This window comes from Myotis brandtii, unplaced genomic scaffold, assembly GCF_000412655.1.
Source record: "Myotis brandtii unplaced genomic scaffold, ASM41265v1 scaffold298, whole genome shotgun sequence".
Taxonomy (NCBI): Eukaryota; Metazoa; Chordata; class Mammalia; order Chiroptera; family Vespertilionidae; genus Myotis; species Myotis brandtii.
The window spans coordinates 748619-764770 of record NW_005361391.1 but is presented as its reverse complement, the minus strand read 5'-3'; positions in this window follow the sequence as shown (position 1 = coordinate 764770).

Sequence of the window (16152 nt, the reverse complement as noted above, 5' to 3'; positions counted from 1 at the left end):
TGTATTTAATATTAAAGTGCTTTGAATTTGCAGATAAATCATTTAACATTTTCCCAAAAATTGCTGGGAAAAAAATGGATATTCAGAGAGGACATGCCAACTTTATCCTGCAGCTGTGAGACTTCCTATCATGCTACTGAACACTGGACACTTGCCTGTCCTAGTAAGAAGAATGACAGTTGAAGACCCATAGAAAGAAAATTCATATTATTTATAGGGCCTGAAAATAAAATAATTGCAAAATATTGAGGTAAATGGTAGTTCAGAGATACAGTGGAAGATTTTTAAAAGGGGGATATTTCTCTTAAAAAGTTCTCTTGAAAAAAAGGTAATAAAAGGACAATATGTTTGTTTGTTAGGGTTGTCATAATAAAATACCCGGACATGGTGGTTTAACCAACTGAAGTTTATTTCCTCAGTTCTGAAGACTGAAAGTTCAAGATCAGTGTGGTTTCTTCTGCAGCCTCTCTTTTTGTCTCACATGTGGCCATCTTTATGTTCACATGGCAGTCTCTATATGTGTCTGTGTCTAATTTCCTCTTATATGGACATCAGTCATACTGGATTAGGTCCCACCCAATATTCTCATGTTAACTTAACTACCACTTTAAGAACCCTATTTCCAAATAGTCATATCCTGAGTTATTGGGGGTTAGGACTCTGACATATTAATGGGGGAGAGCAGGGGCAATTCAATCCATAACAGGCAGCTGGAGGGAAAGAAAGGTTTTTCTTTTGTGTTTTTTTTGGGGGGGGGGGGGGGGGGGAGCAGAAAATGGGGCTGATATTTCTGGTGAGATCCTCTTCCTGGTTTGCAAAAAGGCCATCTCGCTGCTCCTCACTTGGTGAAGAGATAGACATCTCTCTCCTATCTCCTCTTATAAGGGCAATAATCCCATCATGAGGTCTCCACTCTGATGGTCTAATTACCTCCAGACCGCCACCTCCAAATACAACCACAATGCAGGTTAGAGCTTCAACATGTGAATTTGGGGAGGACACAATTCAGTCCACAGCATCAAACATTTGGTATGGTACTTAATATATTGAATAAGTTTTTTTACATCTTTGTTTTCCATCTCTTGAATTGAGTAGAGGCTAATTATTCAAGAATAATGCCTCTGCTTTCCCCTCCGAATTATCTCTTCTTTTAAATATTTCTTAGCTTTTCTCTTACAGAACACTTGCTAATCTTTCACCATACCACAGTTTGGAAAACCAATGATAATGGTTAGCATGCATTGAGTGAGCATGTAAGATGAGCCATATCTTACTTAATTCTATGAGATAAGTATAATAAGAATCCCTATTTTGTAGAAATTGAGAATCAAAAAGGTTAGTAAACTTTCCCAAGGTCACATTGCTAGTGACTGGTTATGGTAGATACCATGATTGGTTTTTTTCAATTCCTGTTCCATATTCTATTTGGGAAAGCTGAAGTGCTAAAACCCACATTTCCCAGGTCATTTTGCATCTGGCATTTTGGAAGCAAATTTAGTTCTGGCAGCCAGACATGTTCCCCCTTAATCTGGTGGTGGAAGTGAACGGAAGCCATCTTTTCACTTCTTTTCACACTGACCTGAGAGTTTTTGGCAACTAGACTCCAAGTTTGGGTCTAGTCACAAGTTTCATGAGTACACCCCAGTAGGGGTGGTGGCAGCATCAGTTTCCTAAATTCTGGCTTAGAACTATATGGCTGGCTTAGAAGTATGCCTTTGACATCAACAGACCAGGCTTCTGCTCCTCCTCTTCTTACAAAGATTTTTTTTAACTGAAGTTTTCATTGAGATCATTGTAGATTATAAGAAATAACACAATGATATCCTGAGACCCTTTAACCCAATTTCCCTCATGGTCACATTCACAAAAACTACAGGGCAATATAAAAAGCAGGATATTAACATTGATACAATTCACCAATCATATTCAGATTTCCCCTGTTTTACTTGTACTCATTTGTGCCTGTATGAGTGTGTTTAGTTCCATAGTGTTTTGTCATCTACCAAAGTCAAAATACCAAATAGTTCTGACAACACAAGATATCCTTTTACAACTCCATCCCTTACCCCTGGAAAACATTAATCTGTCCTCCACTTCTAAAGTTTTGTCACTTCAAAATGTATTATAAATGGAATCACACAGCTTTCAGTCTTTTGGGATTGGCTTTTTTTTTACTCAGCTTACATTTCCTAGGGATTCATCCAAGCTGTGTATATCAATAAGTTGTTTATTTTTATTGTTGAGTAGTGTACATTTATGATGTGGATGTACCATAGTTTATTTAGCCACTCACCCATTGAAGAAATTCTGGGCTGTTTCCAGTTTGGGGCTATTACAAATAAACTGCTCTGAATAGTCATACACAGATTTTTGTGTGACTGTAGTTTTCATTTTGCCCAAGAGTACCATCACTGGGAAGTATGGTAATTACATGTTTAGTTTTCTAAAAAACTGCCAAACTGTTTGTAACTGAATTTCTTACACTAAATTCCCTTCTACTTGAAATGCCTACAGTGGTTTCTGTGTTTCACTCACAAGCTGACATGGCACTACAGACAAAACACAAACTCCAAACTCAGGGCTCTTAACCAATATTGAAGGACCAATAAAATGGTTACTTGTATGTGTAAGTATGATTGATAGAGACACATTATAGCAGGTAAAATATTCAGTGGAGAAGTAGAGACTGCCCTCCACTTCAGAATTTATATCACTTTTCCAATTCAGGAAATAATCAAGATAGAAGTAGTAAATTTTTAAGTAAAATCTTATACTAGTAAAATCAACTCTATTGGATTTTGATGAGAAAAGTATGAGTCTCAACTGTCCCACTATGTTTCTCATTTATTTAGTTTTTTTTTGCTTTTTTAATATATTTTTATTGTTGATGGTATTACAGATATCTCCCATTTCCCCTCCTTTTATCCCCCGCCTCCAAGCCTCTATCCACCCTCCCAACCCCCACCCCCAGGTCTTTACTACTTTGACTGACATGCCTCGATGTGGGGTTGGGGGAATGAGAAGAGATAAACCAAAGAACTTAAATGTTTATATGCATAGCCCATGGACATGGGTAATAGGGTATATTTCTCTTTTGAATAAAATTAAATTGTGTGAGTCTCCTTTCCCAGAATTTATGGCAGAAACAGCAGAGATTTAGAAACAAAATTGGAAAGTGATGAAATAGCTCTAAAGTCTGTAAGGACTTCCTAAAATTTGCCACCTCAACTTTGGGTTATACCATTCCACTAATGAAATCACAGTATGACAAGTTTTTTAGAAAAGGGGGAAAGTATTCAAAATAATTGAAGACATATATTCTCACACTTACAATTTTCCATCTCAGAGCTCTCTTTCTTCAAGCAAATGAGGTTAAGAAGTATGAGTTCTGAGTTATGTGTACACTGTATCTCTAGTAGAGCATGTGTGCCTAAAATCATGTTGCCTCTACCTCTTTTGTTTTTTAATCTTCAATTTTTGTAATTGAAAAAAATAGTTGTTGAGATAGAAGAGCTCATTCCTTGGGAAAGTTTTTCACTATGTTAATCTTAGTTTCTTAGTTCACAAAGTCTCAGGGAGCAGAGCCTTGGAATTATTAATGGACTATCTAATTACAATCTCCACTTAAGGCAGTGGTTCTCAACCTGTGGGTCGCGACCCCTTGAGGAGTCGAACAACCCTTTCACAGGGGTCGCCTAAGACCATCGGAAAACACATATATAATTACATATTGTTTTTGTGATTAATCACTATGCTTTAATTATGTTCAACTTGTAACAATGAAAATACATCCTGCATATCAGATATTTACATTATTATTCATAACAGTAGCAAAATTACAGTTATGAAGTAGCAACGAAAATAATTTTATGATTGGGGGTCACCACAACATGAGGAACTGTATTAAAGGGTTGCAGCATTAGGAAGGTTGAGAACCACTGACTTAAGGCATACAACATTGTTTTTCCATTATTGACATCAAACAGGAAAGGAAGTGTGTGAAGCTTTAAGTCTTCCTTGGCTTCTATTTTCAACATTGTCCTCTCTGGATCTGAGAACACATACATGCTCACTCCTCTCTTCACAATATTTCCTAAAGCCTTGCTCAATAGCAAATGAATATCCAATAACACAAACACTAGAGATAACGTAATACATTATACTACTTTAAATTAGATTAGAAAATAAAACACTCTTGACTGCCTATGGAAATTTGCCAGTTCCTGGCTACTAGTCTGATCCTTATAATATGTCAATTTACCTCAAGGTTAAGATCTCAGACTCATTTTTTAATTCTAAGCACTCTAATTCCAGAGAAACTTGACCCTTTTGTACTACCAGGTTTAACATATTCAAGATGCTGTCATAAATGTTTAGCTACTCTAGGCTGAGTATACTTCAACTAGTAATGGTTTCCAATCTTCCTTCTAGTGCTTATATGCCTAGCAAAGGTCTTGGCTAGGAGCCCAATTTATATAGGTAACAGGAACACACACAAGCATTATAAAGGCAAGAACCACAAATTCTATGCATTAGAAAAGTTGCTAGACCCCCTAGGACCGTGGTCGGCAAACTGCGGCTCGCGAGCCACATGCGGCTCTTTGGCCCCTTGAGTGTGGCTCTTCCTAAGCCTTAGGAGTACCCTAATTAAGTTAATAACAATGTACCTACCTATATAGTTTAAGTTTAAAAAATTTGGCTCTCAAAAGAAATTTCAATTGTTGTACTGTTCATATTTGGCTCTGTTGACTAATGAGTTTGCTGACCACTGCCCTAGGAGAAACGGTAAAAAGAACTTTTATACCAATGAATTTCTTAAATGGCCCCTTCCTTCCCACCAAAGGAGAGCTTCCTTCAACTTCTGGAAAGCATGCCTTAAGGAATTTACTTAAGGATAAAAGGAGGACTGAAGAGTATGTGGGCTCTCACCTGGATTGTGCCTTAATCATTGTGGGGGCCCTGACCAGAGTATGCCGAATGTTAAAGACCCGTTTGCCATATGCATGCGTGAAGGCAATGACTCAGCAGTATCAGTATATGCACTCCACAGGCGCACTCTTATATAACCCACCTGTTTTATGTGACACTGATATCACTAATTAGCAAGAAGCCTCTTTTGTTTGAGTTAGTGTAAAAGGTGCTACTGAACAGCTGGTGGCTGGCTGCTTTGTGTGCAATAAAGCATGTCCCATCTGCCTGCGGCAGTTCGTGTCTTCTTCCAGTTCCTAGTTTCCTAGGAGGTCCCGTCCCAACATAGATGGAGATCTCAGACCCAACAGAGATGGAGCCCTTAAATAATCCGCAGATGCAGCTCTGAAATAATTTGCCCCAAGTTCTAAAAGCAAACTGTAAGCTCTGAAAAAAGGCAGCTGCTCCTCTGGGAACCTTACTGAAGAGTAATGAGTACTGGTGGGGACAGAACCTTCAGCTGCCGGTGAGAAATGAGGATAGTTGAGACAAAACAGTATCAAGTGTGGTCCTGGCACAATGACTGTGGAAGCAGATAGTCATTATGGTAGACACTATGGTTTAACTACAAACAAAAGGAGTGTTCAGCAAGTATTCAGGGAAAGGAGCACCAAGGGTAAATATTTATTAGTCTAAACTTATGATAATTTTATTCCCCTTGTCAGTGAAGGACTGACATAGACATGTGATGCAATCCTAGCCAATAAGATGTGATAGGTGAAACTGTTCAGCTATTGAGTCCCCTCCTCTCTCCTAAACTACCATAGGAGATATTCTTGGTTAGTGTTGATGGTACTCTGGCTCTCAAAGAAGACACCCAACCATATCCAGCCTGAGTATTGTCTAACAAACTACTTATGATTCTATGAGTCAGTAATTAGAGCATGGCTCTTCTGGGCAATTCTTCTGCTATTTGTGAAGTCAACTGGAGTCACCCAGTAGTATTCAGAAGATGGCTAGTTGGTCTAAAAGTGTCCAAAAAGTCTTCATGCACAGGTTGGTGCCTTAGCAGGAAAGGCTAGAAGGCTGGGCTCAGCTGGCATCTAAGATGACCAGGCTGCTCTCTCCATCTGTCCTCTCTATGTGGTCTCTCCCCATGGCCCTTTCAGTATGGTAGATAGCTTACACATTGAGTCAGGTACTACCAAGAGTAAGGATTCTAAAAGACCTAGGAAGAAGTTTTAAGACTCCTTATGATAGCCTTGAAGTCTCAGAACATCATTTCTATCACATTCTATTGGTCAAAGCAAACTGTGGGAAACCGCCTATTGTCTTCACTAGCAGAGAGGTATGGACAGAGAACCCGGAAGGCTGGTGACCCTTGAAGCCCTAGCAAAGGTCAGAGCTGTGCACCCACTGTTAGTCCAGACAATGGTAGCTGAAGCAACTTCCCCACCAGGTAGTCATGTAAATTCTTATTGATAAGATAGTCTGTGTGTTACTGGAACTTGCCTGCCTAAGGGCTATGGGTGTATCCCAAAACAATAAAAGGTTGGCGAGGCCTGAGCACCAGTGGAAGTCCTTCCCCTTGAATTGGACTTACCCACCTGGCCCCCCAATATTTCCAATTTATCTCTTGTCTCTTCTCTTTCATTTGTGTGTGGCTCCTCTTCCAGATCCTGAACCCTGAACCACTCGGGACGTGGGGGGAAACATTTACAACAGCAAACACTGAATAATTCCAGCCCAAACTCAAGGGCATGGAATTAAATTCCACCTCTTGACATGAGGAACACAGTGAATGTGCAGAGAGGAATTGATAGTGGCCCTTTTTGGAAACCATATACATCAGGTCATCCTTGGGCCATTCAATTCACATCCTCTCCTCATGCAAATGCACTCACTGCTTGCATCGGATTTCTATTGCTGCATAACAAATCACTACAAATTTAGCAGCTAAAAACAGCACATATTTACTATCTAATAGTTTCTGTGGGTGGGAGTCTAGGCACAGTTTGGCCCTGTGATCAGTGTCTCAGATGACTGCAAACAAGATGTCAGCTGGACTGTGTTCCCATCTGGGGAACTGACAGGGAAAGAATCTGCTCCCAAGTTCATTAGGTGGATAGCAGAACTCATATCCTTCTGGATGTATGACTGGGGATATTGGCTTTTTTCTGGCTGTCAGAAGAAGCCAGCCTCACGTCTTAGAGGCTACCTGAAGTCCCTTGCTTGGTGGGCTTCCTCAACTCCATCAAGTCAGTGAGGAGAATCTGTCACTCCAACATGCTAAGACATAGTATAACATAACCTAACAAGGGAGTGATATCCCATCATCTTTGCCATATTTTGTTGATTAGAAGCAAGTCATAGGTCTCATATTTACTAAATGAGAAGGACACCCACAAAGGCATAAATACCAGAGGTAGAAATTTTTTACCATAGGGTCTGTCCACCACACCCCATATTTGGAGTCCCCAAAATTAGATAGCTTAAACAAAAAATTATTATTTTCACTTATAGTTCTTTGGATTGACTGGGCTCAGATGAGAAGGTGTCACTTAAGATCATTCTTATGGTTTTTTGTCAAATGGCATCTGGGGCAGGAATCATCTGAAGGCTAGATTAGGCTAGAAATCCAGTACGGTTTCTTCACTCACATGGTTCATGCCTAGGTTTGTGGACCTAGCATGATTGAGCCTGATTGGGCATTTTTCACATTCCATGCAGCCTCCTGTATGGCTAGCTTGGACTTCCTCACAGTGTGGGAATCCCAAAATAGAATTATTTTTATGGCAGCTGGTTTCACAAGAGTATACATTCTAAGAGTTCCAGATGGAAGCTGCAAGTTAATGCAGGTGTCATGCAGTGTGACTTCTGTCACATTCTATTAATCAAAAGCATGTCATGACTGAAAAAAATGGCAGCGGAATAAGTGGAAGCTACACTGACACTCTCCGAGAACCAAACTGGAATTACAAGTAAAATACAGAAAAACCTGAATAAGCAACTGAAGACTAGCTGATAACCAAGGATGGAAAGTAGAGACCGAAGAGACTGGTAGGAAAGTGTGGAGGCACGACATGGCAGGCCAGGCTCCCACAGGCAGCAACTGAAGTTCCAGAGGGATATCTCAGCTATGGGGGGTTCCCAGTGAGAACTCCGGGGTCTAAACCCCAAGCTGGGCTCCCCATCCCAGAGCACAAAACTGAGAAAGGGGCCCACATAACATCTGGCTGTGAAAATCGGCAACGCTGCTGTATGCCAAGGAGAGACAGCTGGAAATACAGGCACCCCTTAAAGAGCCAATGCACAAAATTTCATGTGCGGCAACTCACCTTGAGCTCTGGCAGATGGAAGGCAGAGTGGATTAGAGCTGTGTGAGGAAAATTCAGGGTTGTGGGCTCTGGGATTAAAGCTCAGAAGGCACCCAGGTTTTCTGTGCTGAGTCATTCCCTAATCCTGCAGAGGACATCTTTCTCCAGCAGACCTTCACCATCCAGGAAGCTTTTGCCTGGAGAGGGATAGCAATTGCTCCACCCTGTTGGAAAACCTCCCACCTCACCCTATGGAGTCTATACCCTGTAGTGGTTGAGAGCCTGGGGCAAATTAAGACTGAATAACAACTAGACTGAAGGCACAGGCAGATTTCTGAGGCTTTGAGTCTTTGCCTGGTCATCTCCTGGGTCCAGAGCTAGGAAAAGCAGACCTTGGTGCACACCTTGATCCATTCAAAAGGCACCCAGCCCCATCAATAGATGCAGAAAAAGCTTTCAACAAAATCCAACACCCAATTTTGATAAAAACTCTCAGCAAAGTGGGAATAGAGGAAGCATATTTTAATATGATAAAGGCCATATACAACAAAACTACTGCCAATGTCATATACAAAGGGCAAAAACTAAAAACATTTTCCCTAAGAAGAGGAACAAGACAGGGATGTCCACTTTCACCACTCTTATTCACATAGTTCTGGAAGTCCTAGCCACAGCAACTAGACAAGAAGAAGAAATAAATGGCATCCAAATTGGACAGGAGAAAGTAAAACTCTCATTAGTCACAAATGACATAATATTATACATCGAAAACCATAAGACTCCACCAAAAAACTACTAGATTTAAAAAATGAATTTAGCAATGTAGCAGGATACAAAATCAACACCCAAAAATTGATGGCTTTTTTTATACACCAATAATGAATTCTCAGAAAGAGAAACTAAACAAGCAATCCCATTTACCATTGCAACAACAAAAAAATAAGATACTTAGGAATAAACTTAACCAAGGAGTCAAAAGACCTGTTATCAGAAAACTACAGGACATTGGAAAAAAGAGATAGAAGAAATATAAACAAGTGGACGAATATACCTTGTTTATCAATTGGTAGAATCAACATCATTAAAATGTCCATACTACCCAAGGCAATCTACAGATTCAATGCAATCCTTGTTAAAATACCAATGGCATATTTCACAGGGCTAGAACAGATACTCCTAAAATTTATATGGAATCAAAAAAGAACCCCAATATCTGCAACAATCTTGATAAAGAAGAACAAGGGAGGAGGAATTACAATACCAGATTTCAAGTTATAATACAACTAGTGGCCCGGTGCACGAAACTCGTACACATTGAAAGGGAATTAATTAGAGGAAATATTTAATATTGCTATTTGCCCTCTCTCTATAATAAAAGTGTCAGAGATGAACGAAAATTAGTAAAATGTATATGAAAATCTTCCTCCTGTCAGAGTCTGGAGCACACTGCAGGACCCAGAGTCAAGTCCCTCTCACCCACGTGCACCTCAAAATTGTGCGAGACCCAGACCCGGCCGGCCCCACCCCCGTCAAACCCCACCGGGCGGGGGGCGCAGCCTCAGGGCCCCTGTCAAGCCCCTCTGGGTGGGGGACACAGCCTCAGGTCCCCCGGCTCACCCTCAGGTACCCCGGCCCGGTGCTGGAGAGGTGGGCATGGCCTGAGGTCCCCTGGCCCGGTGCCAGGGTAGGATGTGTGGCCTCAGGTCCCCTGGCCTAGCGCTGGGCAGGTGTTGCAGCCTCAGGTCCCCTGTCAAGCCCCACTGGGTGTGGGGCACGGCCTCAGGTCCCTTGGCCTGGCGGCGGGGTAGCGGGCACAGCCTTAGGTCCCCCATCAAGCCCTGCTGGGCAGGGGGTGGTGCAGCCTGAGGTCCCCTGTCAAGCCCCACCGAGCAGGGGGCACAGCCTCAGGTCCCCTGCCCCAACCCGGCACCACGCAGCCTCAGGTCCCTGCTGATCACTGGTTAAGGCTCATTATGGGAACCCCGCCTCCACTGTGGGCACAGCCATCTTGTGTTATGGGAACCCTGCCTCTACTGTGGGTGCAGCCATCTTGTGACAGCATGACAGAGTGGGGGTCAATTTGCATATTACCTTTCTATTATATACGATGTCACTGTAATCAAAATAACCTGGTACTGGCACAGCATATAGATCAATAGAACAGAACAGAGAACCCAGAAATTGATCCAAGCCATTACACTCAATTAATATTTGACAAAGGAGGCAAGAACATACAATGGAGTCAAGAGAGTCTCTTTAATAAGTGGTGTTGGGAAAATTGGACAGATCCATGCAAAAAGATGAAACTAGACCACCAACTTACACCATATACAATAATTTCAAATTGGATAAAAGACTTAAATGTAACTCACAAAACCATAAAAATACTAGAAGAAATTATAGGCAGCAAAATCTCAGACATCTTTAGTAGAAATATGCTTACAGATACATCTCCTAGGGCAAAGGAAACTAAGGAGAAAATAAACAAATGGGACTACATCAAAATAAAAACCTTCGGCACAGCAAAAGAAACCATGAACAAAATGAAAAGGGTCCCTAGCCGGTTTGGCTGAGTAGATAGAGCATCAGCCTGGGGACTGAAGGGTCCCAGGTTCGGTTCTGGTAAAGGGCATGTACCTCGGTTGCAGGCTCCTCCCCAGCTTGGGCCCTGTTCTGGGCGCATGCAGGAGGCAACCAATTGATGTGTTTCTCTCACATCGATATTTCTGTCTCTCCTTCTCTCTTCCACTCTCTCTAAAAATCAATGGAAAAATATCCTTGGGTAAGGATTAAAAAATGAATAAATAAATTAATTAATTAATAAATATCATATAACAAATATATTAATTTAAAAAATGAAAAGGGAACCCACTGTATGGAAGAACATATTTGCCAATGATACATCTGATAAAGGGTTACTATCCAAAATATATAAGGAACTCATACAACCTAACAAAAGTAAGATAAATAATCTAATTTAAAAATGGTCAAAGGATCTAAATAGACACTTTTCCAAAGTGAATATACAGATAGCCAAGAGACATATGAAAAAATGCTCAAAGTCACTGATCATCAGAGGATGCAACTTAAAATGACAATGAGGTATCCTCTCACATCTATCAGAATGGCTATCATCAACAAATCAACAAATGCCAAGTGCTGGCAAGGATGTGGAGAAATGCGAACTCTTGTACACTGCAGGTGGGAATGCAGATTGGTGCAGCCACTGTGGAAAACAGTATGGAGTTTCCTCAAAAAATTAAAAATGGAACTTCCATTTGACACAGTGATCCCACTTCTAGGAATATATCCCAAGAAACCAAAAACACCAATCAGAAAGAATGTATGCACCCCTATGTTCATAGAAGCACAATTAACAATAGCTAAGATCTGGAAACAGCCCAAGTGCCCATCAGTAGATGATTGAATAAAAAAGCTGTGGTACATTTATACCATGGAATACAATGCAGCAGTAAAAAAGAGGGATCTTTTACCCTTTGAGACAGCATGGAGGGACCTGGAGAGTATTATGCTAAGCCCGTCAGAGAAAGACAAGTATCACATGATCTCACTCATATGTGGAATCTAATCAACAAAATAAACTGATGAACAAAATAGATCCAGAGACATTGAAGCATGGAACAGAGTGCGGAATTTCAGAGGGAAGGCGGTGGTGGGTGGTGAGTGGGAAGAGATCAACCAAGGAACTTGTATGCATATATGCATAACCTATGGACACAGACAATAGAGTGGTGAAGGCCTGGGTTGGGAAACAGGGGCAGGCGTGAAGGGGTTAATAGGGAAAAAAGTGGACATATGTAATACGTCCATCAATAGATATTTAAATTTAAAAAAAGCAAGTCATATAGACATCCCAGATTCAAGGACTGGGGATACACTAGAACATGAATATTCAGAGGTGTGGCTTATTGGGGGAGTCATTTGTGGACACTAATGATTAAAACCTAAAATATGTTAAACTCAAAAATTAGCATGATTATTTCATGATTTCCAAAACTGTCACTCATAGGCATGTTACTGAGATGGCTATCCAGACTCCAAATGGAATTTTGACTTAGCAGTCAATGCTATGTTGGTGCATTATCCACTGATTATTTAATAAATCCAGGCATCAAACATGCATTGTCACTCTGAAACTGCACAACTATGGCAAAGCATGGACATGAATCATCACATTACCTTTGATAGCTCAAGACCTAAGAGTGCAGTGCTTATCACAGGAAAGAGTCTGCTGAAAACTTCTGTAAAGGGTTTTTCTTCCTGAAAAGAAATAGACAATGAAAACTTGTTTTTCTGTTTTGGGGTTATTATGTGAAGGTATGATGCCTGGAATTGCAATATACATCTTGTGACTGTGAGGAAAAAGTCAAAAATTGTAGAGAAACAACTGAGAACCTTGACATAATGAGGAGTTATAGCAACCAGTCCAGAAATTTATCATCTCCGGCTTCTTATGTAAGACATTAGCTTCTTAATTTTAAACCACTCTAACTGAATATTCTGTTACTTACAACTCATTGTACTCTTATTGATACATATCTCCAGGCCACCCAGCAGTGGAGAGCAAAGGAAGTTGGTAGCACAGAATGCTAATGGCTACTAAAAGCATATACTAGTAATCACCTGGCACATTGACAGGAGAACTAAGATTATATTTAAAGGAGTTTATCAATAATTATAAAAAAAACTTGGTGTTGCCTCCATCTGTTCCACAGATTGTTACTAAACCCAAAATTAGAGTCAAATGACCTTTCTTAAGATAGTGTATTATTCTCTTAGGGTTGCCTTACTAAAGTACCTCAGAATTGGTGGCTTAAATTAAATGTATGCTCTCACAGGAGGCTGGAGGTCTGAAATCAAGGAGTCCTCAGAGTCATGCTCTCTCTGAAGGCTCTAGGAGAGGCTCTTTCCTTGACTCTCCTTTGCTTCCAGTAATTGCTAGTAGTCCTTGGTGTCCCTTGGCTTGGAGATGCATCACTCCAATCTCTGCCTGTCATCATGAAGCATTCTCACTATGTGTGTTTATGTCCAAATCCCTTCTTTGTATAAGGACACCACTCACTTTAGCTTTAGGGCCCACGCTATTCCAGTTTGACCTCATCTTAACTTGATTACATCTACAAAGATCCTATTTTCAAATAAGGTCAAATTCACAGAAGCCCAAAGTTAGGACTTCACTACATCATTTTGAGACTCAATTCAATATATGACAAGGTCTTTTAGAGAAAAATAAATAAAAAGTAATAAAACATCCATTTGAAGAAATGCTCAACTTAATACAAATTAAAACAAGATACTACTATATCATAAACTTTTGAAGAATTCCAGATTGGCTACTCAGTTTGGAGAACGGGCTGAAGACTTGGGCACTTTTATGCACTATTAAGTGAAAATATAAACTATTATTGTCTTTGTTTAAGGCAGTTTAGCAGCATCTGTTGAAACATACCCTCTGGTCCAGTATCTTGCATATTGCAGGCATGCAATATTTGTTTGTTGACTTAATACAGGATTATTTTAGGCCCACACGGGTGGGGAATGTCTAGCTCACGGGCCATGTAAGGCCCGTGAAATAATTTGATCTGGCCCTGCCAAGGCATTAGGAGTGAGTTCATTAAATATTTGAGCAAATATGGCAGGCTAATTTTTAAGTTGATAATTTTGTATGGCCCAAGAATGATGTTATAAATACCCAAATGCCCCTTGGCAGAAAAATGGCTCCCCACCCCTGCTTTAGGGAATGGAAATAGCATGGACATTACTGTCAGATAGAGTTCAATTTTATCCCTGGCCTTGCTATTATTTACTAAGTAACTTTTAAGCAATTTACTTAACTTCCTTTTGAGCCAACTTTCTTTTCTAGAAAATATGTAATGGCACAAAAACTCAATTTCTTTAACATGACCCTTTCTCCTTTCTCTCTGTCCACTCCCTTCCTTGATTATTAAGGCCTTACGACATCAAACTGTCTTAAGAACAAAGCCTCAGGTCTGTTGACCATAGCTCCAGTCCAGCTAAAGAAAACATTTTGACTTCAGTGTGATTGCCAAGTTATAAAAGAATGACTTTATTCTCTCCCAAATGATTTCTCTGGCCACTCAAGAGAATTTCATTTCTTTGGTTACTTGATGCAACTTCTTTTTACATTCTCCTTCCTCGTCATCTAATCACCTCTCTATCTAAACCAGCCTTCTCAAATCTACTCTTAGGTTCTTTTCTTTTGTGCTACCAACAGTTCACTAGTATCTTATTTAGAAATATATTCTCCACAGATTATAGAAATGTCTCCTATTATATGTTTCAATGTAAGAAACATTGAAAACCGTAGAGATTTTTTATGAGCTTATTTGAGGCAAAATTGATGACAATTGACAGGAAGCAAGATCACAAATGCTCTGGAGAATAGAAATTTTGCAGTTTCTTTTATGCATTTGAGAGTAAGAAGGAAATATCACATGAAGGTGGAAAAAAGCAAGAAAAGGATTGCATTATAGGATAGTTAATATTATGTGCTCATTTGACAGTGATTATGTCTTAGTTAAAAGGTGTATTAACCTAGATGCACACAAAAAAATGGACAGGGTTTGCTTAAAGCAAAAATATACCTTCTATTAAGAAGTTATATGCCTGGGGCATGGCCACCATTCATGACCTTCCCAGTTAAGAATTTATGATTAGATTACATTGTAAAGTTACTTGCCATATAACTCAATTTTTGTCCACAATTTCCCTTTTTGCTCATAAATCAAACTAAAGGATGCATTGATGATCAACCTTTTGGTCAGATCATGTGGTCTCAGAGCATTAGGAAGGCTCATTCCTAGGAAGTCTCAGTATCAACATTGTGTTGTTTAAACAGTGGACCATGGAATTTGGAAATTCCATAACCATGGACTGTGACTTGAGGCTAACTTTTTCCAAAAGGGAAAGGCAGGTAAATGAAAGCCAGTCAGGTGTTATGGCCCTCACTGCAAGACAAAATAACAGAACAAAAAATAAAATAAAAAACCCTTCACACTCTGGATGATTTCTATTCTGTGAACCATCATGATCTGAGTATTGCCATATCTCATTTTTTTGTATTTTGCATCTAGTATAACATTTATATAAGTCATAAAAAGAGAGTATTAACAGTTATTTTATACATGGTCAGTAATCATAAACAATTGGATTATATAGAGAAACCCAAATAACATGTATAACTATTATTATTATTAATACTAGTAGCCCGGTGCATGAAATTTGTGCACATTAAGAGGAAATTAATTAGCAGAAATATTTTAATATTGCTATTTGCCCTTTCTCTATAATAGAAGTGTCAGAGATGAAAGGAAATTAGTAAAATGTGTATGAAAATAATATATAAATTTATTGATAAATAAACAGTAACAAAAGGATATAACAACAGAGGCATGATATAAAAACAACAAAAACATGATATGAAAACAACAAAAACATGATATAAAAACAACAGTGATGCAAACTATGACTGATAAAGTGATTAAACTTATTCTATCCACTGAGCCAAACCGGTTTCGGCCAATTAAACTTATTCTAATATCTCCCTGTACACCACATTAAGAGTGAAAACACTTTCAGAGTGCTTGACTAATTTCCCTTGTGCTGAAGTATTTAGAACTTTAACTTTAACATCACATGCTCTTCGAACTTGAGAGAAAGCAACATATAACTGATCATGTGCGAAAACGGGTTCAGGTAGGAACATGCCCACTTTGTCTAGAGTTTGTCCTTGTGCTTTATTAATAGTCATCACAAATGCTGGCATCACAGGAAACTGTCATTGAATCAATTTAAATGGGAGGACAGTGTCAGATGGGGAGAAATCAATTCTTGGAATCAGAACAACCTCTCCCTCTGCAGATCCTGTTAATACTTCAGCTTCGAT